Raw genomic sequence first — 21,938 nt, forward strand, 5'->3', positions numbered from 1 at the left:
TTCATATTAGAACTTTCGTGTTCGCCCTGATGTGCATTAAAGGGCCGATTTATCAGAGAAAGTCACTTCTGCGCCTAGTTACAGTTTGTCGCCCTAGCAGCACCAGGAAAACGGGTTCAGTGGAGCTCGCCTTGCAACCGGCGTTGAGCGCCTACAGCGCTATCGCCTTCGGCCTCTGGCGCCAGGAGGGAAGGCGACACATCACGGCGCAAGCAGCGCGTAGCAGAGGGCGGTGGTGGTGTGTCGGTCAGCATGGTTGCTTCCCAAGTAGCTGCTCCGGGTTCGAAACCCGGACATCGCACGGAAGTTGTCTCCTTTACTCAGGAGAGTGTTTTCAACGGTACCAATGGTTTCCCTTTGCCCCTCGTAGGCTAGTGCGGATTACGATTCACAGCATCGTGTGTCCCCCTGTGTCGACTTGTCTCGACTTTGCTCGGCTGACGCGAAAGCTGACGCTTGCAAATGGGCGTATATGTACAGGACACGCGCTACAAACGCCTGCGAGAGGCCACATCGACAAACACACAACGGCCCCTTTCATTTGACTGTGGCCGCATGTTCGCGCCTTTGCGTACCGAGAGCAAGGAGGGGGTCAGCGTGCTGGACCGTACCATTAGCGCACAGCAGCACCAAAAACTAAGGAAAAAGGCAAAACTGAAGAAACCAACAGCACGCGGACTTCCTAGTTCGTCACCTACCTGAGTACTAACCACGGCCAACGCTGCCTAATTTCGGTGATCGGACATGAACCCGTGTCGTTGGCACGGCATACAAGTTGGCGAGACTGTTGCCAGACGTGCGGACGTCCTAGTCCGTGTACAGATCATTTGGGATTTGCCTGACAGTCTCTCGCGTTGCCTTTTGGGGAAGGAAAATGGAATAGCCCTGAGCCACAACACAACGACCACGGAAACGTCCGTGAGAAGAGCTAAAACTCGGCACGAGAAAAATATGTTCCGCTATTTGTTTTCGACCGCTCGGGCTATCGGACGTGTGACGCCTGCACTGCTGTCACTGTCGTCTCTAGTAAAATCTCCACGGCGTGTTTCTGCGTAATTTTCTTGTTCTATAACATCAAGGGAGTACGTTAGCTTCAGAATGTTTAAAATGCATTGTCAGATGTGGGGTTCGAACCCACGCTCCCTTACGGGAACCAGAGCTTAAATCTGGCGCCTTAGACCGCTCGGCCAATCTGACGTACGACACAACCGCTCCAGTGACTTCCATGTCTATCAAGATCTCAGGAACCTCACTCCGAAATCTGTTTCTTTTTTCGGTAGGAAGGAATTATGTCAGTTTAAGAATATGTAAGACGCAACATCAGATGTGGCGTAGGAAACGCACCCTCCCTTTCGGGAACCAATGTGGCGCGTTGGACCGCTTTCTTCCGTCGCTTCCAGTTTGAACTGTAACTAGCAAAACTTTATTTAGTAATAGGAACATTTTCACATTGATGCAAAGAAAACTAGATATTAACGAACGGCGAATAAGACCGTTTCCTAGCAACAGCCACGCTGTGCATTACGCACTCGTGGGAAGCCAATGAAATACTTCATGTGAGGCTCTAACTGTCGACCTTCACTTTACAATACTTAGGCACTGCCCCGGTGGTACCGACGCATACGTACTGAAACGTCTTTGGATCGTCAGTGAGTACTTCATATTAGAACTTTCGTGTTCGCCCTGATGTGCATTAAAGGGCCGATTTATCAGAGAAAGTCACTTCTGCGCCTAGTTACAGTTTGTCGCCCTAGCAGCACCAGGAAAACGGGTTCAGTGGAGCTCGCCTTGCAACCGGCGTTGAGCGCCTACAGCGCTATCGCCTTCGGCCTCTGGCGCCAGGAGGGAAGGCGACACATCACGGCGCAAGCAGCGCGTAGCAGAGGGCGGTGGTGGTGTGTCGGTCAGCATGGTTGCTTCCCAAGTAGCTGCTCCGGGTTCGAAACCCGGACATCGCACGGAAGTTGTCTCCTTTACTCAGGAGAGTGTTTTCAACGGTACCAATGGTTTCCCTTTGCCCCTCGTAGGCTAGTGCGGATTACGATTCACAGCATCGTGTGTCCCCCTGTGTCGACTTGTCTCGACTTTGCTCGGCTGACGCGAAAGCTGACGCTTGCAAATGGGCGTATATGTACAGGACACGCGCTACAAACGCCTGCGAGAGGCCACATCGACAAACACACAACGGCCCCTTTCATTTGACTGTGGCCGCATGTTCGCGCCTTTGCGTACCGAGAGCAAGGAGGGGGTCAGCGTGCTGGACCGTACCATTAGCGCACAGCAGCACCAAAAACTAAGGAAAAAGGCAAAACTGAAGAAACCAACAGCACGCGGACTTCCTAGTTCGTCACCTACCTGAGTACTAACCACGGCCAACGCTGCCTAATTTCGGTGATCGGACATGAACCCGTGTCGTTGGCACGGCATACAAGTTGGCGAGACTGTTGCCAGACGTGCGGACGTCCTAGTCCGTGTACAGATCATTTGGGATTTGCCTGACAGTCTCTCGCGTTGCCTTTTGGGGAAGGAAAATGGAATAGCCCTGAGCCACAACACAACGACCACGGAAACGTCCGTGAGAAGAGCTAAAACTCGGCACGAGAAAAATATGTTCCGCTATTTGTTTTCGACCGCTCGGGCTATCGGACGTGTGACGCCTGCACTGCTGTCACTGTCGTCTCTAGTAAAATCTCCACGGCGTGTTTCTGCGTAATTTTCTTGTTCTATAACATCAAGGGAGTACGTTAGCTTCAGAATGTTTAAAATGCATTGTCAGATGTGGGGTTCGAACCCACGCTCCCTTACGGGAACCAGAGCTTAAATCTGGCGCCTTAGACCGCTCGGCCAATCTGACGTACGACACAACCGCTCCAGTGACTTCCATGTCTATCAAGATCTCAGGAACCTCACTCCGAAATCTGTTTCTTTTTTCGGTAGGAAGGAATTATGTCAGTTTAAGAATATGTAAGACGCAACATCAGATGTGGCGTAGGAAACGCACCCTCCCTTTCGGGAACCAATGTGGCGCGTTGGACCGCTTTCTTCCGTCGCTTCCAGTTTGAACTGTAACTAGCAAAACTTTATTTAGTAATAGGAACATTTTCACATTGATGCAAAGAAAACTAGATATTAACGAACGGCGAATAAGACCGTTTCCTAGCAACAGCCACGCTGTGCATTACGCACTCGTGGGAAGCCAATGAAATACTTCATGTGAGGCTCTAACTGTCGACCTTCACTTTACAATACTTAGGCACTGCTCCGGTGGTGGAGGAGGAGGAGGAGATTTAGTGTTTAACGTCCCGTCGACAACGAGGTCATTAGAGACGGAGCGCAAGCTCGGGTGAGGGAAGGATGGGGAAGGAAATCGGCCGTGCCCTTTCAAAGGAACCATCCCGGCATTTGCCTGAAGCGGTTTAGGGAAATCACGGAAAACCTAAATCAGGATGGCCGGAGACGGGATTGAACCGTCGTCCTCCCGAATGCGAGTCCAGTGTGCTAACCACTGCGCCACCTCGCTCGGTGCCCCGGTGGTACCGACGCATACATACTGAAACGTCTTTGGATCGTCAGTGAGTACTTCATATTAGAACTTTCGTGTTCGCCCTGATGTGCATTAAAGGGCCGATTTATCAGAGAAAGTCAGTTCTGCGCCTAGTTACAGTTTGTCGCCCTAGCAGCACCAGGAAAACGGGTTCAGTGGAGCTCGCCTTGCAACCGGCGTTGAGCGCCTACAGCGCTATCGCCTTCGGCCTCTGGCGCCAGGAGGGAAGGCGACACATCACGGCGCAAGCAGCGCGTAGCAGAAGGCGGTGGTGGTGTGTCGGTCAGCATGGTTGCTTCCCAAGTAGCTGCTCCGGGTTCGAAACCCGGACATCGCACGGAAGTTGTCTCCTTTACTCAGGAGAGTGTTTTCAACGGTACCAATGGTTTCCCTTTGCCCCTCGTAGGCTAGTGCGGATTACGATTCACAGCATCGTGTGTCCCCCTGTGTCGACTTGTCTCGACTTTGCTCGGCTGACGCGAAAGCTGACGCTTGCAAATGGGCGTATATGTACAGGACACGCGCTACAAACGCCTGCGAGAGGCCACATCGACAAACACACAACGGCCCCTTTCATTTGACTGTGGCCGCATGTTCGCGCCTTTGCGTACCGAGAGCAAGGAGGGGGTCAGCGTGCTGGACCGTACCATTAGCGCACAGCAGCACCAAAAACTAAGGAAAAAGGCAAAACTGAAGAAACCAACAGCACGCGGACTTCCTAGTTCGTCACCTACCTGAGTACTAACCACGGCCAACGCTGCCTAATTTCGGTGATCGGACATGAACCCGTGTCGTTGGCACGGCATACAAGTTGGCGAGACTGTTGCCAGACGTGCGGACGTCCTAGTCCGTGTACAGATCATTTGGGATTTGCCTGACAGTCTCTCGCGTTGCCTTTTGGGGAAGGAAAATGGAATAGCCCTGAGCCACAACACAACGACCACGGAAACGTCCGTGAGAAGAGCTAAAACTCGGCACGAGAAAAATATGTTCCGCTATTTGTTTTCGACCGCTCGGGCTATCGGACGTGTGACGCCTGCACTGCTGTCACTGTCGTCTCTAGTAAAATCTCCACGGCGTGTTTCTGCGTAATTTTCTTGTTCTATAACATCAAGGGAGTACGTTAGCTTCAGAATGTTTAAAATGCATTGTCAGATGTGGGGTTCGAACCCACGCTCCCTTACGGGAACCAGAGCTTAAATCTGGCGCCTTAGACCGCTCGGCCAATCTGACGTACGACACAACCGCTCCAGTGACTTCCATGTCTATCAAGATCTCAGGAACCTCACTCCGAAATCTGTTTCTTTTTTCGGTAGGAAGGAATTATGTCAGTTTAAGAATATGTAAGACGCAACATCAGATGTGGCGTAGGAAACGCACCCTCCCTTTCGGGAACCAATGTGGCGCGTTGGACCGCTTTCTTCCGTCGCTTCCAGTTTGAACTGTAACTAGCAAAACTTTATTTAGTAATAGGAACATTTTCACATTGATGCAAAGAAAACTAGATATTAACGAACGGCGAATAAGACCGTTTCCTAGCAACAGCCACGCTGTGCATTACGCACTCGTGGGAAGCCAATGAAATACTTCATGTGAGGCTCTAACTGTCGACCTTCACTTTACAATACTTAGGCACTGCCCCGGTGGTACCGACGCATACATACTGAAACGTCTTTGGATCGTCAGTGAGTACTTCATATTAGAACTTTCGTGTTCGCCCTGATGTGCATTAAAGGGCCGATTTATCAGAGAAAGTCACTTCTGCGCCTAGTTACAGTTTGTCGCCCTAGCAGCACCAGGAAAACGGGTTCAGTGGAGCTCGCCTTGCAACCGGCGTTGAGCGCCTACAGCTCTATCGCCTTCGGCCTCTGGCGCCAGGAGGGAAGGCGACACATCACGGCGCAAGCAGCGCGTAGCAGAAGGCGGTGGTGGTGTGTCGGTCAGCATGGTTGCTTCCCAAGTAGCTGCTCCGGGTTCGAAACCCGGACATCGCACGGAAGTTGTCTCCTTTACTCAGGAGAGTGTTTTCAACGGTACCAATGGTTTCCCTTTGCCCCTCGTAGGCTAGTGCGGATTACGATTCACAGCATCGTGTGTCCCCCTGTGTCGACTTGTCTCGACTTTGCTCGGCTGACGCGAAAGCTGACGCTTGCAAATGGGCGTATATGTACAGGACACGCGCTACAAACGCCTGCGAGAGGCCACATCGACAAACACACAACGGCCCCTTTCATTTGACTGTGGCCGCATGTTCGCGCCTTTGCGTACCGAGAGCAAGGAGGGGGTCAGCGTGCTGGACCGTACCATTAGCGCACAGCAGCACCAAAAACTAAGGAAAAAGGCAAAACTGAAGAAACCAACAGCACGCGGACTTCCTAGTTCGTCACCTACCTGAGTACTAACCACGGCCAACGCTGCCTAATTTCGGTGATCGGACATGAACCCGTGTCGTTGGCACGGCATACAAGTTGGCGAGACTGTTGCCAGACGTGCGGACGTCCTAGTCCGTGTACAGATCATTTGGGATTTGCCTGACAGTCTCTCGCGTTGCCTTTTGGGGAAGGAAAATGGAATAGCCCTGAGCCACAACACAACGACCACGGAAACGTCCGTGAGAAGAGCTAAAACTCGGCACGAGAAAAATATGTTCCGCTATTTGTTTTCGACCGCTCGGGCTATCGGACGTGTGACGCCTGCACTGCTGTCACTGTCGTCTCTAGTAAAATCTCCACGGCGTGTTTCTGCGTAATTTTCTTGTTCTATAACATCAAGGGAGTACGTTAGCTTCAGAATGTTTAAAATGCATTGTCAGATGTGGGGTTCGAACCCACGCTCCCTTACGGGAACCAGAGCTTAAATCTGGCGCCTTAGACCGCTCGGCCAATCTGACGTACGACACAACCGCTCCAGTGACTTCCATGTCTATCAAGATCTCAGGAACCTCACTCCGAAATCTGTTTCTTTTTTCGGTAGGAAGGAATTATGTCAGTTTAAGAATATGTAAGACGCAACATCAGATGTGGCGTAGGAAATGCACCCTCCCTTTCGGGAACCAATGTGGCGCGTTGGACCGCTTTCTTCCGTCGCTTCCAGTTTGAACTGTAACTAGCAAAACTTTATTTAGTAATAGGAACATTTTCACATTGATGCAAAGAAAACTAGATATTAACGAACGGCGAATAAGACCGTTTCCTAGCAACAGCCACGCTGTGCATTACGCACTCGTGGGAAGCCAATGAAATACTTCATGTGAGGCTCTAACTGTCGACCTTCACTTTACAATACTTAGGCACTGCCCCGGTGGTACCGACGCATACATACTGAAACGTCTTTGGATCGTCAGTGAGTACTTCATATTAGAACTTTCGTGTTCGCCCTGATGTGCATTAAAGGGCCGATTTATCAGAGAAAGTCACTTCTGCGCCTAGTTACAGTTTGTCGCCCTAGCAGCACCAGGAAAACGGGTTCAGTGGAGCTCGCCTTGCAACCGGCGTTGAGCGCCTACAGCTCTATCGCCTTCGGCCTCTGGCGCCAGGAGGGAAGGCGACACATCACGGCGCAAGCAGCGCGTAGCAGAAGGCGGTGGTGGTGTGTCGGTCAGCATGGTTGCTTCCCAAGTAGCTGCTCCGGGTTCGAAACCCGGACATCGCACGGAAGTTGTCTCCTTTACTCAGGAGAGTGTTTTCAACGGTACCAATGGTTTCCCTTTGCCCCTCGTAGGCTAGTGCGGATTACGATTCACAGCATCGTGTGTCCCCCTGTGTCGACTTGTCTCGACTTTGCTCGGCTGACGCGAAAGCTGACGCTTGCAAATGGGCGTATATGTACAGGACACGCGCTACAAACGCCTGCGAGAGGCCACATCGACAAACACACAACGGCCCCTTTCATTTGACTGTGGCCGCATGTTCGCGCCTTTGCGTACCGAGAGCAAGGAGGGGGTCAGCGTGCTGGACCGTACCATTAGCGCACAGCAGCACCAAAAACTAAGGAAAAAGGCAAAACTGAAGAAACCAACAGCACGCGGACTTCCTAGTTCGTCACCTACCTGAGTACTAACCACGGCCAACGCTGCCTAATTTCGGTGATCGGACATGAACCCGTGTCGTTGGCACGGCATACAAGTTGGCGAGACTGTTGCCAGACGTGCGGACGTCCTAGTCCGTGTACAGATCATTTGGGATTTGCCTGACAGTCTCTCGCGTTGCCTTTTGGGGAAGGAAAATGGAATAGCCCTGAGCCACAACACAACGACCACGGAAACGTCCGTGAGAAGAGCTAAAACTCGGCACGAGAAAAATATGTTCCGCTATTTGTTTTCGACCGCTCGGGCTATCGGACGTGTGACGCCTGCACTGCTGTCACTGTCGTCTCTAGTAAAATCTCCACGGCGTGTTTCTGCGTAATTTTCTTGTTCTATAACATCAAGGGAGTACGTTAGCTTCAGAATGTTTAAAATGCATTGTCAGATGTGGGGTTCGAACCCACGCTCCCTTACGGGAACCAGAGCTTAAATCTGGCGCCTTAGACCGCTCGGCCAATCTGACGTACGACACAACCGCTCCAGTGACTTCCATGTCTATCAAGATCTCAGGAACCTCACTCCGAAATCTGTTTCTTTTTTCGGTAGGAAGGAATTATGTCAGTTTAAGAATATGTAAGACGCAACATCAGATGTGGCGTAGGAAACGCACCCTCCCTTTCGGGAACCAATGTGGCGCGTTGGACCGCTTTCTTCCGTCGCTTCCAGTTTGAACTGTAACTAGCAAAACTTTATTTAGTAATAGGAACATTTTCACATTGATGCAAAGAAAACTAGATATTAACGAACGGCGAATAAGACCGTTTCCTAGCAACAGCCACGCTGTGCATTACGCACTCGTGGGAAGCCAATGAAATACTTCATGTGAGGCTCTAACTGTCGACCTTCACTTTACAATACTTAGGCACTGCCCCGGTGGTGGAGGAGGAGGAGGAGATTTAGTGTTTAACGTCCCGTCGACAACGAGGTCATTAGAGACGGAGCGCAAGCTCGGGTGAGGGAAGGATGGGGAAGGAAATCGGCCGTGCCCTTTCAAAGGAACCATCCCGGCATTTGCCTGAAGCGGTTTAGGGAAATCACGGAAAACCTAAATCAGGATGGCCGGAGACGGGATTGAACCGTCGTCCTCCCGAATGCGAGTCCAGTGTGCTAACCACTGCGCCACCTCGCTCGGTGCCCCGGTGGTACCGACGCATACATACTGAAACGTCTTTGGATCGTCAGTGAGTACTTCATATTAGAACTTTCGTGTTCGCCCTGATGTGCATTAAAGGGCCGATTTATCAGAGAAAGTCAGTTCTGCGCCTAGTTACAGTTTGTCGCCCTAGCAGCACCAGGAAAACGGGTTCAGTGGAGCTCGCCTTGCAACCGGCGTTGAGCGCCTACAGCGCTATCGCCTTCGGCCTCTGGCGCCAGGAGGGAAGGCGACACATCACGGCGCAAGCAGCGCGTAGCAGAAGGCGGTGGTGGTGTGTCGGTCAGCATGGTTGCTTCCCAAGTAGCTGCTCCGGGTTCGAAACCCGGACATCGCACGGAAGTTGTCTCCTTTACTCAGGAGAGTGTTTTCAACGGTACCAATGGTTTCCCTTTGCCCCTCGTAGGCTAGTGCGGATTACGATTCACAGCATCGTGTGTCCCCCTGTGTCGACTTGTCTCGACTTTGCTCGGCTGACGCGAAAGCTGACGCTTGCAAATGGGCGTATATGTACAGGACACGCGCTACAAACGCCTGCGAGAGGCCACATCGACAAACACACAACGGCCCCTTTCATTTGACTGTGGCCGCATGTTCGCGCCTTTGCGTACCGAGAGCAAGGAGGGGGTCAGCGTGCTGGACCGTACCATTAGCGCACAGCAGCACCAAAAACTAAGGAAAAAGGCAAAACTGAAGAAACCAACAGCACGCGGACTTCCTAGTTCGTCACCTACCTGAGTACTAACCACGGCCAACGCTGCCTAATTTCGGTGATCGGACATGAACCCGTGTCGTTGGCACGGCATACAAGTTGGCGAGACTGTTGCCAGACGTGCGGACGTCCTAGTCCGTGTACAGATCATTTGGGATTTGCCTGACAGTCTCTCGCGTTGCCTTTTGGGGAAGGAAAATGGAATAGCCCTGAGCCACAACACAACGACCACGGAAACGTCCGTGAGAAGAGCTAAAACTCGGCACGAGAAAAATATGTTCCGCTATTTGTTTTCGACCGCTCGGGCTATCGGACGTGTGACGCCTGCACTGCTGTCACTGTCGTCTCTAGTAAAATCTCCACGGCGTGTTTCTGCGTAATTTTCTTGTTCTATAACATCAAGGGAGTACGTTAGCTTCAGAATGTTTAAAATGCATTGTCAGATGTGGGGTTCGAACCCACGCTCCCTTACGGGAACCAGAGCTTAAATCTGGCGCCTTAGACCGCTCGGCCAATCTGACGTACGACACAACCGCTCCAGTGACTTCCATGTCTATCAAGATCTCAGGAACCTCACTCCGAAATCTGTTTCTTTTTTCGGTAGGAAGGAATTATGTCAGTTTAAGAATATGTAAGACGCAACATCAGATGTGGCGTAGGAAACGCACCCTCCCTTTCGGGAACCAATGTGGCGCGTTGGACCGCTTTCTTCCGTCGCTTCCAGTTTGAACTGTAACTAGCAAAACTTTATTTAGTAATAGGAACATTTTCACATTGATGCAAAGAAAACTAGATATTAACGAACGGCGAATAAGACCGTTTCCTAGCAACAGCCACGCTGTGCATTACGCACTCGTGGGAAGCCAATGAAATACTTCATGTGAGGCTCTAACTGTCGACCTTCACTTTACAATACTTAGGCACTGCCCCGGTGGTACCGACGCATACATACTGAAACGTCTTTGGATCGTCAGTGAGTACTTCATATTAGAACTTTCGTGTTCGCCCTGATGTGCATTAAAGGGCCGATTTATCAGAGAAAGTCAGTTCTGCGCCTAGTTACAGTTTGTCGCCCTAGCAGCACCAGGAAAACGGGTTCAGTGGAGCTCGCCTTGCAACCGGCGTTGAGCGCCTACAGCGCTATCGCCTTCGGCCTCTGGCGCCAGGAGGGAAGGCGACACATCACGGCGCAAGCAGCGCGTAGCAGAAGGCGGTGGTGGTGTGTCGGTCAGCATGGTTGCTTCCCAAGTAGCTGCTCCGGGTTCGAAACCCGGACATCGCACGGAAGTTGTCTCCTTTACTCAGGAGAGTGTTTTCAACGGTACCAATGGTTTCCCTTTGCCCCTCGTAGGCTAGTGCGGATTACGATTCACAGCATCGTGTGTCCCCCTGTGTCGACTTGTCTCGACTTTGCTCGGCTGACGCGAAAGCTGACGCTTGCAAATGGGCGTATATGTACAGGACACGCGCTACAAACGCCTGCGAGAGGCCACATCGACAAACACACAACGGCCCCTTTCATTTGACTGTGGCCGCATGTTCGCGCCTTTGCGTACCGAGAGCAAGGAGGGGGTCAGCGTGCTGGACCGTACCATTAGCGCACAGCAGCACCAAAAACTAAGGAAAAAGGCAAAACTGAAGAAACCAACAGCACGCGGACTTCCTAGTTCGTCACCTACCTGAGTACTAACCACGGCCAACGCTGCCTAATTTCGGTGATCGGACATGAACCCGTGTCGTTGGCACGGCATACAAGTTGGCGAGACTGTTGCCAGACGTGCGGACGTCCTAGTCCGTGTACAGATCATTTGGGATTTGCCTGACAGTCTCTCGCGTTGCCTTTTGGGGAAGGAAAATGGAATAGCCCTGAGCCACAACACAACGACCACGGAAACGTCCGTGAGAAGAGCTAAAACTCGGCACGAGAAAAATATGTTCCGCTATTTGTTTTCGACCGCTCGGGCTATCGGACGTGTGACGCCTGCACTGCTGTCACTGTCGTCTCTAGTAAAATCTCCACGGCGTGTTTCTGCGTAATTTTCTTGTTCTATAACATCAAGGGAGTACGTTAGCTTCAGAATGTTTAAAATGCATTGTCAGATGTGGGGTTCGAACCCACGCTCCCTTACGGGAACCAGAGCTTAAATCTGGCGCCTTAGACCGCTCGGCCAATCTGACGTACGACACAACCGCTCCAGTGACTTCCATGTCTATCAAGATCTCAGGAACCTCACTCCGAAATCTGTTTCTTTTTTCGGTAGGAAGGAATTATGTCAGTTTAAGAATATGTAAGACGCAACATCAGATGTGGCGTAGGAAACGCACCCTCCCTTTCGGGAACCAATGTGGCGCGTTGGACCGCTTTCTTCCGTCGCTTCCAGTTTGAACTGTAACTAGCAAAACTTTATTTAGTAATAGGAACATTTTCACATTGATGCAAAGAAAACTAGATATTAACGAACGGCGAATAAGACCGTTTCCTAGCAACAGCCACGCTGTGCATTACGCACTCGTGGGAAGCCAATGAAATACTTCATGTGAGGCTCTAACTGTCGACCTTCACTTTACAATACTTAGGCACTGCCCCGGTGGTGGAGGAGGAGGAGGAGATTTAGTGTTTAACGTCCCGTCGACAACGAGGTCATTAGAGACGGAGCGCAAGCTCGGGTGAGGGAAGGATGGGGAAGGAAATCGGCCGTGCCCTTTCAAAGGAACCATCCCGGCATTTGCCTGAAGCGGTTTAGGGAAATCACGGAAAACCTAAATCAGGATGGCCGGAGACGGGATTGAACCGTCGTCCTCCCGAATGCGAGTCCAGTGTGCTAACCACTGCGCCACCTCGCTCGGTGCCCCGGTGGTACCGACGCATACATACTGAAACGTCTTTGGATCGTCAGTGAGTACTTCATATTAGAACTTTCGTGTTCGCCCTGATGTGCATTAAAGGGCCGATTTATCAGAGAAAGTCAGTTCTGCGCCTAGTTACAGTTTGTCGCCCTAGCAGCACCAGGAAAACGGGTTCAGTGGAGCTCGCCTTGCAACCGGCGTTGAGCGCCTACAGCGCTATCGCCTTCGGCCTCTGGCGCCAGGAGGGAAGGCGACACATCACGGCGCAAGCAGCGCGTAGCAGAAGGCGGTGGTGGTGTGTCGGTCAGCATGGTTGCTTCCCAAGTAGCTGCTCCGGGTTCGAAACCCGGACATCGCACGGAAGTTGTCTCCTTTACTCAGGAGAGTGTTTTCAACGGTACCAATGGTTTCCCTTTGCCCCTCGTAGGCTAGTGCGGATTACGATTCACAGCATCGTGTGTCCCCCTGTGTCGACTTGTCTCGACTTTGCTCGGCTGACGCGAAAGCTGACGCTTGCAAATGGGCGTATATGTACAGGACACGCGCTACAAACGCCTGCGAGAGGCCACATCGACAAACACACAACGGCCCCTTTCATTTGACTGTGGCCGCATGTTCGCGCCTTTGCGTACCGAGAGCAAGGAGGGGGTCAGCGTGCTGGACCGTACCATTAGCGCACAGCAGCACCAAAAACTAAGGAAAAAGGCAAAACTGAAGAAACCAACAGCACGCGGACTTCCTAGTTCGTCACCTACCTGAGTACTAACCACGGCCAACGCTGCCTAATTTCGGTGATCGGACATGAACCCGTGTCGTTGGCACGGCATACAAGTTGGCGAGACTGTTGCCAGACGTGCGGACGTCCTAGTCCGTGTACAGATCATTTGGGATTTGCCTGACAGTCTCTCGCGTTGCCTTTTGGGGAAGGAAAATGGAATAGCCCTGAGCCACAACACAACGACCACGGAAACGTCCGTGAGAAGAGCTAAAACTCGGCACGAGAAAAATATGTTCCGCTATTTGTTTTCGACCGCTCGGGCTATCGGACGTGTGACGCCTGCACTGCTGTCACTGTCGTCTCTAGTAAAATCTCCACGGCGTGTTTCTGCGTAATTTTCTTGTTCTATAACATCAAGGGAGTACGTTAGCTTCAGAATGTTTAAAATGCATTGTCAGATGTGGGGTTCGAACCCACGCTCCCTTACGGGAACCAGAGCTTAAATCTGGCGCCTTAGACCGCTCGGCCAATCTGACGTACGACACAACCGCTCCAGTGACTTCCATGTCTATCAAGATCTCAGGAACCTCACTCCGAAATCTGTTTCTTTTTTCGGTAGGAAGGAATTATGTCAGTTTAAGAATATGTAAGACGCAACATCAGATGTGGCGTAGGAAACGCACCCTCCCTTTCGGGAACCAATGTGGCGCGTTGGACCGCTTTCTTCCGTCGCTTCCAGTTTGAACTGTAACTAGCAAAACTTTATTTAGTAATAGGAACATTTTCACATTGATGCAAAGAAAACTAGATATTAACGAACGGCGAATAAGACCGTTTCCTAGCAACAGCCACGCTGTGCATTACGCACTCGTGGGAAGCCAATGAAATACTTCATGTGAGGCTCTAACTGTCGACCTTCACTTTACAATACTTAGGCACTGCCCCGGTGGTACCGACGCATACATACTGAAACGTCTTTGGATCGTCAGTGAGTACTTCATATTAGAACTTTCGTGTTCGCCCTGATGTGCATTAAAGGGCCGATTTATCAGAGAAAGTCAGTTCTGCGCCTAGTTACAGTTTGTCGCCCTAGCAGCACCAGGAAAACGGGTTCAGTGGAGCTCGCCTTGCAACCGGCGTTGAGCGCCTACAGCGCTATCGCCTTCGGCCTCTGGCGCCAGGAGGGAAGGCGACACATCACGGCGCAAGCAGCGCGTAGCAGAAGGCGGTGGTGGTGTGTCGGTCAGCATGGTTGCTTCCCAAGTAGCTGCTCCGGGTTCGAAACCCGGACATCGCACGGAAGTTGTCTCCTTTACTCAGGAGAGTGTTTTCAACGGTACCAATGGTTTCCCTTTGCCCCTCGTAGGCTAGTGCGGATTACGATTCACAGCATCGTGTGTCCCCCTGTGTCGACTTGTCTCGACTTTGCTCGGCTGACGCGAAAGCTGACGCTTGCAAATGGGCGTATATGTACAGGACACGCGCTACAAACGCCTGCGAGAGGCCACATCGACAAACACACAACGGCCCCTTTCATTTGACTGTGGCCGCATGTTCGCGCCTTTGCGTACCGAGAGCAAGGAGGGGGTCAGCGTGCTGGACCGTACCATTAGCGCACAGCAGCACCAAAAACTAAGGAAAAAGGCAAAACTGAAGAAACCAACAGCACGCGGACTTCCTAGTTCGTCACCTACCTGAGTACTAACCACGGCCAACGCTGCCTAATTTCGGTGATCGGACATGAACCCGTGTCGTTGGCACGGCATACAAGTTGGCGAGACTGTTGCCAGACGTGCGGACGTCCTAGTCCGTGTACAGATCATTTGGGATTTGCCTGACAGTCTCTCGCGTTGCCTTTTGGGGAAGGAAAATGGAATAGCCCTGAGCCACAACACAACGACCACGGAAACGTCCGTGAGAAGAGCTAAAACTCGGCACGAGAAAAATATGTTCCGCTATTTGTTTTCGACCGCTCGGGCTATCGGACGTGTGACGCCTGCACTGCTGTCACTGTCGTCTCTAGTAAAATCTCCACGGCGTGTTTCTGCGTAATTTTCTTGTTCTATAACATCAAGGGAGTACGTTAGCTTCAGAATGTTTAAAATGCATTGTCAGATGTGGGGTTCGAACCCACGCTCCCTTACGGGAACCAGAGCTTAAATCTGGCGCCTTAGACCGCTCGGCCAATCTGACGTACGACACAACCGCTCCAGTGACTTCCATGTCTATCAAGATCTCAGGAACCTCACTCCGAAATCTGTTTCTTTTTTCGGTAGGAAGGAATTATGTCAGTTTAAGAATATGTAAGACGCAACATCAGATGTGGCGTAGGAAACGCACCCTCCCTTTCGGGAACCAATGTGGCGCGTTGGACCGCTTTCTTCCGTCGCTTCCAGTTTGAACTGTAACTAGCAAAACTTTATTTAGTAATAGGAACATTTTCACATTGATGCAAAGAAAACTAGATATTAACGAACGGCGAATAAGACCGTTTCCTAGCAACAGCCACGCTGTGCATTACGCACTCGTGGGAAGCCAATGAAATACTTCATGTGAGGCTCTAACTGTCGACCTTCACTTTACAATACTTAGGCACTGCCCCGGTGGTACCGACGCATACATACTGAAACGTCTTTGGATCGTCAGTGAGTACTTCATATTAGAACTTTCGTGTTCGCCCTGATGTGCATTAAAGGGCCGATTTATCAGAGAAAGTCACTTCTGCGCCTAGTTACAGTTTGTCGCCCTAGCAGCACCAGGAAAACGGGTTCAGTGGAGCTCGCCTTGCAACCGGCGTTGAGCGCCTACAGCGCTATCGCCTTCGGCCTCTGGCGCCAGGAGGGAAGGCGACACATCACGGCGCAAGCAGCGCGTAGCAGAAGGCGGTGGTGGTGTGTCGGTCAGCATGGTTGCTTCCCAAGTAGCTGCTCCGGGTTCGAAACCCGGACATCGCACGGAAGTTGTCTCCTTTACTCAGGAGAGTGTTTTCAACGGTACCAATGGTTTCCCTTTGCCCCTCGTAGGCTAGTGCGGATTACGATTCACAGCATCGTGTGTCCCCCTGTGTCGACTTGTCTCGACTTTGCTCGGCTGACGCGAAAGCTGACGCTTGCAAATGGGCGTATATGTACAGGACACGCGCTACAAACGCCTGCGAGAGGCCACATCGACAAACACACAACGGCCCCTTTCATTTGACTGTGGCCGCATGTTCGCGCCTTTGCGTACCGAGAGCAAGGAGGGGGTCAGCGTGCTGGACCGTACCATTAGCGCACAGCAGCACCAAAAACTAAGGAAAAAGGCAAAACTGAAGAAACCAACAGCACGCGGACTTCCTAGTTCGTCACCTACCTGAGTACTAACCACGGCCAACGCTGCCTAATTTCGGTGATCGGACATGAACCCGTGTCGTTGGCACGGCATACAAGTTGGCGAGACTGTTGCCAGACGTGCGGACGTCCTAGTCCGTGTACAGATCATTTGGGATTTGCCTGACAGTCTCTCGCGTTGCCTTTTGGGGAAGGAAAATGGAATAGCCCTGAGCCACAACACAACGACCACGGAAACGTCCGTGAGAAGAGCTAAAACTCGGCACGAGAAAAATATGTTCCGCTATTTGTTTTCGACCGCTCGGGCTATCGGACGTGTGACGCCTGCACTGCTGTCACTGTCGTCTCTAGTAAAATCTCCACGGCGTGTTTCTGCGTAATTTTCTTGTTCTATAACATCAAGGGAGTACGTTAGCTTCAGAATGTTTAAAATGCATTGTCAGATGTGGGGTTCGAACCCACGCTCCCTTACGGGAACCAGAGCTTAAATCTGGCGCCTTAGACCGCTCGGCCAATCTGACGTACGACACAACCGCTCCAGTGACTTCCATGTCTATCAAGATCTCAGGAACCTCACTCCGAAATCTGTTTCTTTTTTCGGTAGGAAGGAATTATGTCAGTTTAAGAATATGTAAGACGCAACATCAGATGTGGCGTAGGAAACGCACCCTCCCTTTCGGGAACCAATGTGGCGCGTTGGACCGCTTTCTTCCGTCGCTTCCAGTTTGAACTGTAACTAGCAAAACTTTATTTAGTAATAGGAACATTTTCACATTGATGCAAAGAAAACTAGATATTAACGAACGGCGAATAAGACCGTTTCCTAGCAACAGCCACGCTGTGCATTACGCACTCGTGGGAAGCCAATGAAATACTTCATGTGAGGCTCTAACTGTCGACCTTCACTTTACAATACTTAGGCACTGCCCCGGTGGTACCGACGCATACATACTGAAACGTCTTTGGATCGTCAGTGAGTACTTCATATTAGAACTTTCGTGTTCGCCCTGATGTGCATTAAAGGGCCGATTTATCAGAGAAAGTCAGTTCTGCGCCTAGTTACAGTTTGTCGCCCTAGCAGCACCAGGAAAACGGGTTCAGTGGAGCTCGCCTTGCAACCGGCGTTGAGCGCCTACAGCGCTATCGCCTTCGGCCTCTGGCGCCAGGAGGGAAGGCGACACATCACGGCGCAAGCAGCGCGTAGCAGAGGGCGGTGGTGGTGTGTCGGTCAGCATGGTTGCTTCCCAAGTAGCTGCTCCGGGTTCGAAACCCGGACATCGCACGGAAGTTGTCTCCTTTACTCAGGAGAGTGTTTTCAACGGTACCAATGGTTTCCCTTTGCCCCTCGTAGGCTAGTGCGGATTACGATTCACAGCATCGTGTGTCCCCCTGTGTCGACTTGTCTCGACTTTGCTCGGCTGACGCGAAAGCTGACGCTTGCAAATGGGCGTATATGTACAGGACACGCGCTACAAACGCCTGCGAGAGGCCACATCGACAAACACACAACGGCCCCTTTCATTTGACTGTGGCCGCATGTTCGCGCCTTTGCGTACCGAGAGCAAGGAGGGGGTCAGCGTGCTGGACCGTACCATTAGCGCACAGCAGCACCAAAAACTAAGGAAAAAGGCAAAACTGAAGAAACCAACAGCACGCGGACTTCCTAGTTCGTCACCTACCTGAGTACTAACCACGGCCAACGCTGCCTAATTTCGGTGATCGGACATGAACCCGTGTCGTTGGCACGGCATACAAGTTGGCGAGACTGTTGCCAGACGTGCGGACGTCCTAGTCCGTGTACAGATCATTTGGGATTTGCCTGACAGTCTCTCGCGTTGCCTTTTGGGGAAGGAAAATGGAATAGCCCTGAGCCACAACACAACGACCACGGAAACGTCCGTGAGAAGAGCTAAAACTCGGCACGAGAAAAATATGTTCCGCTATTTGTTTTCGACCGCTCGGGCTATCGGACGTGTGACGCCTGCACTGCTGTCACTGTCGTCTCTAGTAAAATCTCCACGGCGTGTTTCTGCGTAATTTTCTTGTTCTATAACATCAAGGGAGTACGTTAGCTTCAGAATGTTTAAAATGCATTGTCAGATGTGGGGTTCGAACCCACGCTCCCTTACGGGAACCAGAGCTTAAATCTGGCGCCTTAGACCGCTCGGCCAATCTGACGTACGACACAACCGCTCCAGTGACTTCCATGTCTATCAAGATCTCAGGAACCTCACTCCGAAATCTGTTTCTTTTTTCGGTAGGAAGGAATTATGTCAGTTTAAGAATATGTAAGACGCAACATCAGATGTGGCGTAGGAAACGCACCCTCCCTTTCGGGAACCAATGTGGCGCGTTGGACCGCTTTCTTCCGTCGCTTCCAGTTTGAACTGTAACTAGCAAAACTTTATTTAGTAATAGGAACATTTTCACATTGATGCAAAGAAAACTAGATATTAACGAACGGCGAATAAGACCGTTTCCTAGCAACAGCCACGCTGTGCATTACGCACTCGTGGGAAGCCAATGAAATACTTCATGTGAGGCTCTAACTGTCGACCTTCACTTTACAATACTTAGGCACTGCCCCGGTGGTACCGACGCATACATACTGAAACGTCTTTGGATCGTCAGTGAGTACTTCATATTAGAACTTTCGTGTTCGCCCTGATGTGCATTAAAGGGCCGATTTATCAGAGAAAGTCAGTTCTGCGCCTAGTTACAGTTTGTCGCCCTAGCAGCACCAGGAAAACGGGTTCAGTGGAGCTCGCCTTGCAACCGGCGTTGAGCGCCTACAGCGCTATCGCCTTCGGCCTCTGGCGCCAGGAGGGAAGGCGACACATCACGGCGCAAGCAGCGCGTAGCAGAAGGCGGTGGTGGTGTGTCGGTCAGCATGGTTGCTTCCCAAGTAGCTGCTCCGGGTTCGAAACCCGGACATCGCACGGAAGTTGTCTCCTTTACTCAGGAGAGTGTTTTCAACGGTACCAATGGTTTCCCTTTGCCCCTCGTAGGCTAGTGCGGATTACGATTCACAGCATCGTGTGTCCCCCTGTGTCGACTTGTCTCGACTTTGCTCGGCTGACGCGAAAGCTGACGCTTGCAAATGGGCGTATATGTACAGGACACGCGCTACAAACGCCTGCGAGAGGCCACATCGACAAACACACAACGGCCCCTTTCATTTGACTGTGGCCGCATGTTCGCGCCTTTGCGTACCGAGAGCAAGGAGGGGGTCAGCGTGCTGGACCGTACCATTAGCGCACAGCAGCACCAAAAACTAAGGAAAAAGGCAAAACTGAAGAAACCAACAGCACGCGGACTTCCTAGTTCGTCACCTACCTGAGTACTAACCACGGCCAACGCTGCCTAATTTCGGTGATCGGACATGAACCCGTGTCGTTGGCACGGCATACAAGTTGGCGAGACTGTTGCCAGACGTGCGGACGTCCTAGTCCGTGTACAGATCATTTGGGATTTGCCTGACAGTCTCTCGCGTTGCCTTTTGGGGAAGGAAAATGGAATAGCCCTGAGCCACAACACAACGACCACGGAAACGTCCGTGAGAAGAGCTAAAACTCGGCACGAGAAAAATATGTTCCGCTATTTGTTTTCGACCGCTCGGGCTATCGGACGTGTGACGCCTGCACTGCTGTCACTGTCGTCTCTAGTAAAATCTCCACGGCGTGTTTCTGCGTAATTTTCTTGTTCTATAACATCAAGGGAGTACGTTAGCTTCAGAATGTTTAAAATGCATTGTCAGATGTGGGGTTCGAACCCACGCTCCCTTACGGGAACCAGAGCTTAAATCTGGCGCCTTAGACCGCTCGGCCAATCTGACGTACGACACAACCGCTCCAGTGACTTCCATGTCTATCAAGATCTCAGGAACCTCACTCCGAAATCTGTTTCTTTTTTCGGTAGGAAGGAATTATGTCAGTTTAAGAATATGTAAGACGCAACATCAGATGTGGCGTAGGAAACGCACCCTCCCTTTCGGGAACCAATGTGGCGCGTTGGACCGCTTTCTTCCGTCGCTTCCAGTTTGAACTGTAACTAGCAAAACTTTATTTAGTAATAGGAACATTTTCACATTGATGCAAAGAAAACTAGATATTAACGAACGGCGAATAAGACCGTTTCCTAGCAACAGCCACGCTGTGCATTACGCACTCGTGGGAAGCCAATGAAATACTTCATGTGAGGCTCTAACTGTCGACCTTCACTTTACAATACTTAGGCACTGCCCCGGTGGTACCGACGCATACATACTGAAACGTCTTTGGATCGTCAGTGAGTACTTCATATTAGAACTTTCGTGTTCGCCCTGATGTGCATTAAAGGGCCGATTTATCAGAGAAAGTCAGTTCTGCGCCTAGTTACAGTTTGTCGCCCTAGCAGCACCAGGAAAACGGGTTCAGTGGAGCTCGCCTTGCAACCGGCGTTGAGCGCCTACAGCGCTATCGCCTTCGGCCTCTGGCGCCAGGAGGGAAGGCGACACATCACGGCGCAAGCAGCGCGTAGCAGAGGGCGGTGGTGGTGTGTCGGTCAGCATGGTTGCTTCCCAAGTAGCTGCTCCGGGTTCGAAACCCGGACATCGCACGGAAGTTGTCTCCTTTACTCAGGAGAGTGTTTTCAACGGTACCAATGGTTTCCCTTTGCCCCTCGTAGGCTAGTGCGGATTACGATTCACAGCATCGTGTGTCCCCCTGTGTCGACTTGTCTCGACTTTGCTCGGCTGACGCGAAAGCTGACGCTTGCAAATGGGCGTATATGTACAGGACACGCGCTACAAACGCCTGCGAGAGGCCACATCGACAAACACACAACGGCCCCTTTCATTTGACTGTGGCCGCATGTTCGCGCCTTTGCGTACCGAGAGCAAGGAGGGGGTCAGCGTGCTGGACCGTACCATTAGCGCACAGCAGCACCAAAAACTAAGGAAAAAGGCAAAACTGAAGAAACCAACAGCACGCGGACTTCCTAGTTCGTCACCTACCTGAGTACTAACCACGGCCAACGCTGCCTAATTTCGGTGATCGGACATGAACCCGTGTCGTTGGCACGGCATACAAGTTGGCGAGACTGTTGCCAGACGTGCGGACGTCCTAGTCCGTGTACAGATCATTTGGGATTTGCCTGACAGTCTCTCGCGTTGCCTTTTGGGGAAGGAAAATGGAATAGCCCTGAGCCACAACACAACGACCACGGAAACGTCCGTGAGAAGAGCTAAAACTCGGCACGAGAAAAATATGTTCCGCTATTTGTTTTCGACCGCTCGGGCTATCGGACGTGTGACGCCTGCACTGCTGTCACTGTCGTCTCTAGTAAAATCTCCACGGCGTGTTTCTGCGTAATTTTCTTGTTCTATAACATCAAGGGAGTACGTTAGCTTCAGAATGTTTAAAATGCATTGTCAGATGTGGGGTTCGAACCCACGCTCCCTTACGGGAACCAGAGCTTAAATCTGGCGCCTTAGACCGCTCGGCCAATCTGACGTACGACACAACCGCTCCAGTGACTTCCATGTCTATCAAGATCTCAGGAACCTCACTCC

General features: G+C 51.4%; 13 non-coding genes across 13 annotated transcripts; all 13 read right to left on the reverse strand.

Moving 5' to 3' along the window:
- Positions 1-1,113: 1,113 nt before the first annotated feature.
- Trnal-uaa (transfer RNA leucine (anticodon UAA)) lies at positions 1,114-1,197 on the reverse strand. Its single transcript has one exon. It is a non-coding gene; the product is annotated as a tRNA-Leu (tRNA).
- Positions 1,198-2,770: 1,573 nt separating this feature from the next.
- On the reverse strand, positions 2,771-2,854 carry Trnal-uaa (transfer RNA leucine (anticodon UAA)). Its single transcript has one exon. It is a non-coding gene; the product is annotated as a tRNA-Leu (tRNA).
- Positions 2,855-4,693: 1,839 nt separating this feature from the next.
- Trnal-uaa (transfer RNA leucine (anticodon UAA)) lies at positions 4,694-4,777 on the reverse strand. The gene has a single exon. It is a non-coding gene; the product is annotated as a tRNA-Leu (tRNA).
- Positions 4,778-6,350: 1,573 nt separating this feature from the next.
- Positions 6,351-6,434, reverse strand: Trnal-uaa (transfer RNA leucine (anticodon UAA)). The gene has a single exon. It is a non-coding gene; the product is annotated as a tRNA-Leu (tRNA).
- A 1,573-nt stretch (positions 6,435-8,007) lies between these two features.
- Trnal-uaa (transfer RNA leucine (anticodon UAA)) lies at positions 8,008-8,091 on the reverse strand. Its single transcript has one exon. It is a non-coding gene; the product is annotated as a tRNA-Leu (tRNA).
- A 1,839-nt stretch (positions 8,092-9,930) lies between these two features.
- Positions 9,931-10,014, reverse strand: Trnal-uaa (transfer RNA leucine (anticodon UAA)). Its single transcript has one exon. It is a non-coding gene; the product is annotated as a tRNA-Leu (tRNA).
- Positions 10,015-11,587: 1,573 nt separating this feature from the next.
- Positions 11,588-11,671, reverse strand: Trnal-uaa (transfer RNA leucine (anticodon UAA)). Its single transcript has one exon. It is a non-coding gene; the product is annotated as a tRNA-Leu (tRNA).
- Positions 11,672-13,510: 1,839 nt separating this feature from the next.
- Positions 13,511-13,594, reverse strand: Trnal-uaa (transfer RNA leucine (anticodon UAA)). Its single transcript has one exon. It is a non-coding gene; the product is annotated as a tRNA-Leu (tRNA).
- A 1,573-nt stretch (positions 13,595-15,167) lies between these two features.
- Trnal-uaa (transfer RNA leucine (anticodon UAA)) lies at positions 15,168-15,251 on the reverse strand. The gene has a single exon. It is a non-coding gene; the product is annotated as a tRNA-Leu (tRNA).
- A 1,573-nt stretch (positions 15,252-16,824) lies between these two features.
- Trnal-uaa (transfer RNA leucine (anticodon UAA)) lies at positions 16,825-16,908 on the reverse strand. The gene has a single exon. It is a non-coding gene; the product is annotated as a tRNA-Leu (tRNA).
- Positions 16,909-18,481: 1,573 nt separating this feature from the next.
- Positions 18,482-18,565, reverse strand: Trnal-uaa (transfer RNA leucine (anticodon UAA)). The gene has a single exon. It is a non-coding gene; the product is annotated as a tRNA-Leu (tRNA).
- A 1,573-nt stretch (positions 18,566-20,138) lies between these two features.
- On the reverse strand, positions 20,139-20,222 carry Trnal-uaa (transfer RNA leucine (anticodon UAA)). Its single transcript has one exon. It is a non-coding gene; the product is annotated as a tRNA-Leu (tRNA).
- Positions 20,223-21,795: 1,573 nt separating this feature from the next.
- Trnal-uaa (transfer RNA leucine (anticodon UAA)) lies at positions 21,796-21,879 on the reverse strand. Its single transcript has one exon. It is a non-coding gene; the product is annotated as a tRNA-Leu (tRNA).
- Between the last annotated feature and the right edge of the window lie 59 nt (positions 21,880-21,938).

This window comes from Schistocerca cancellata, unplaced genomic scaffold (genome assembly GCF_023864275.1).
Source record: "Schistocerca cancellata isolate TAMUIC-IGC-003103 unplaced genomic scaffold, iqSchCanc2.1 HiC_scaffold_835, whole genome shotgun sequence".
Taxonomy (NCBI): Eukaryota; Metazoa; Arthropoda; class Insecta; order Orthoptera; family Acrididae; genus Schistocerca; species Schistocerca cancellata.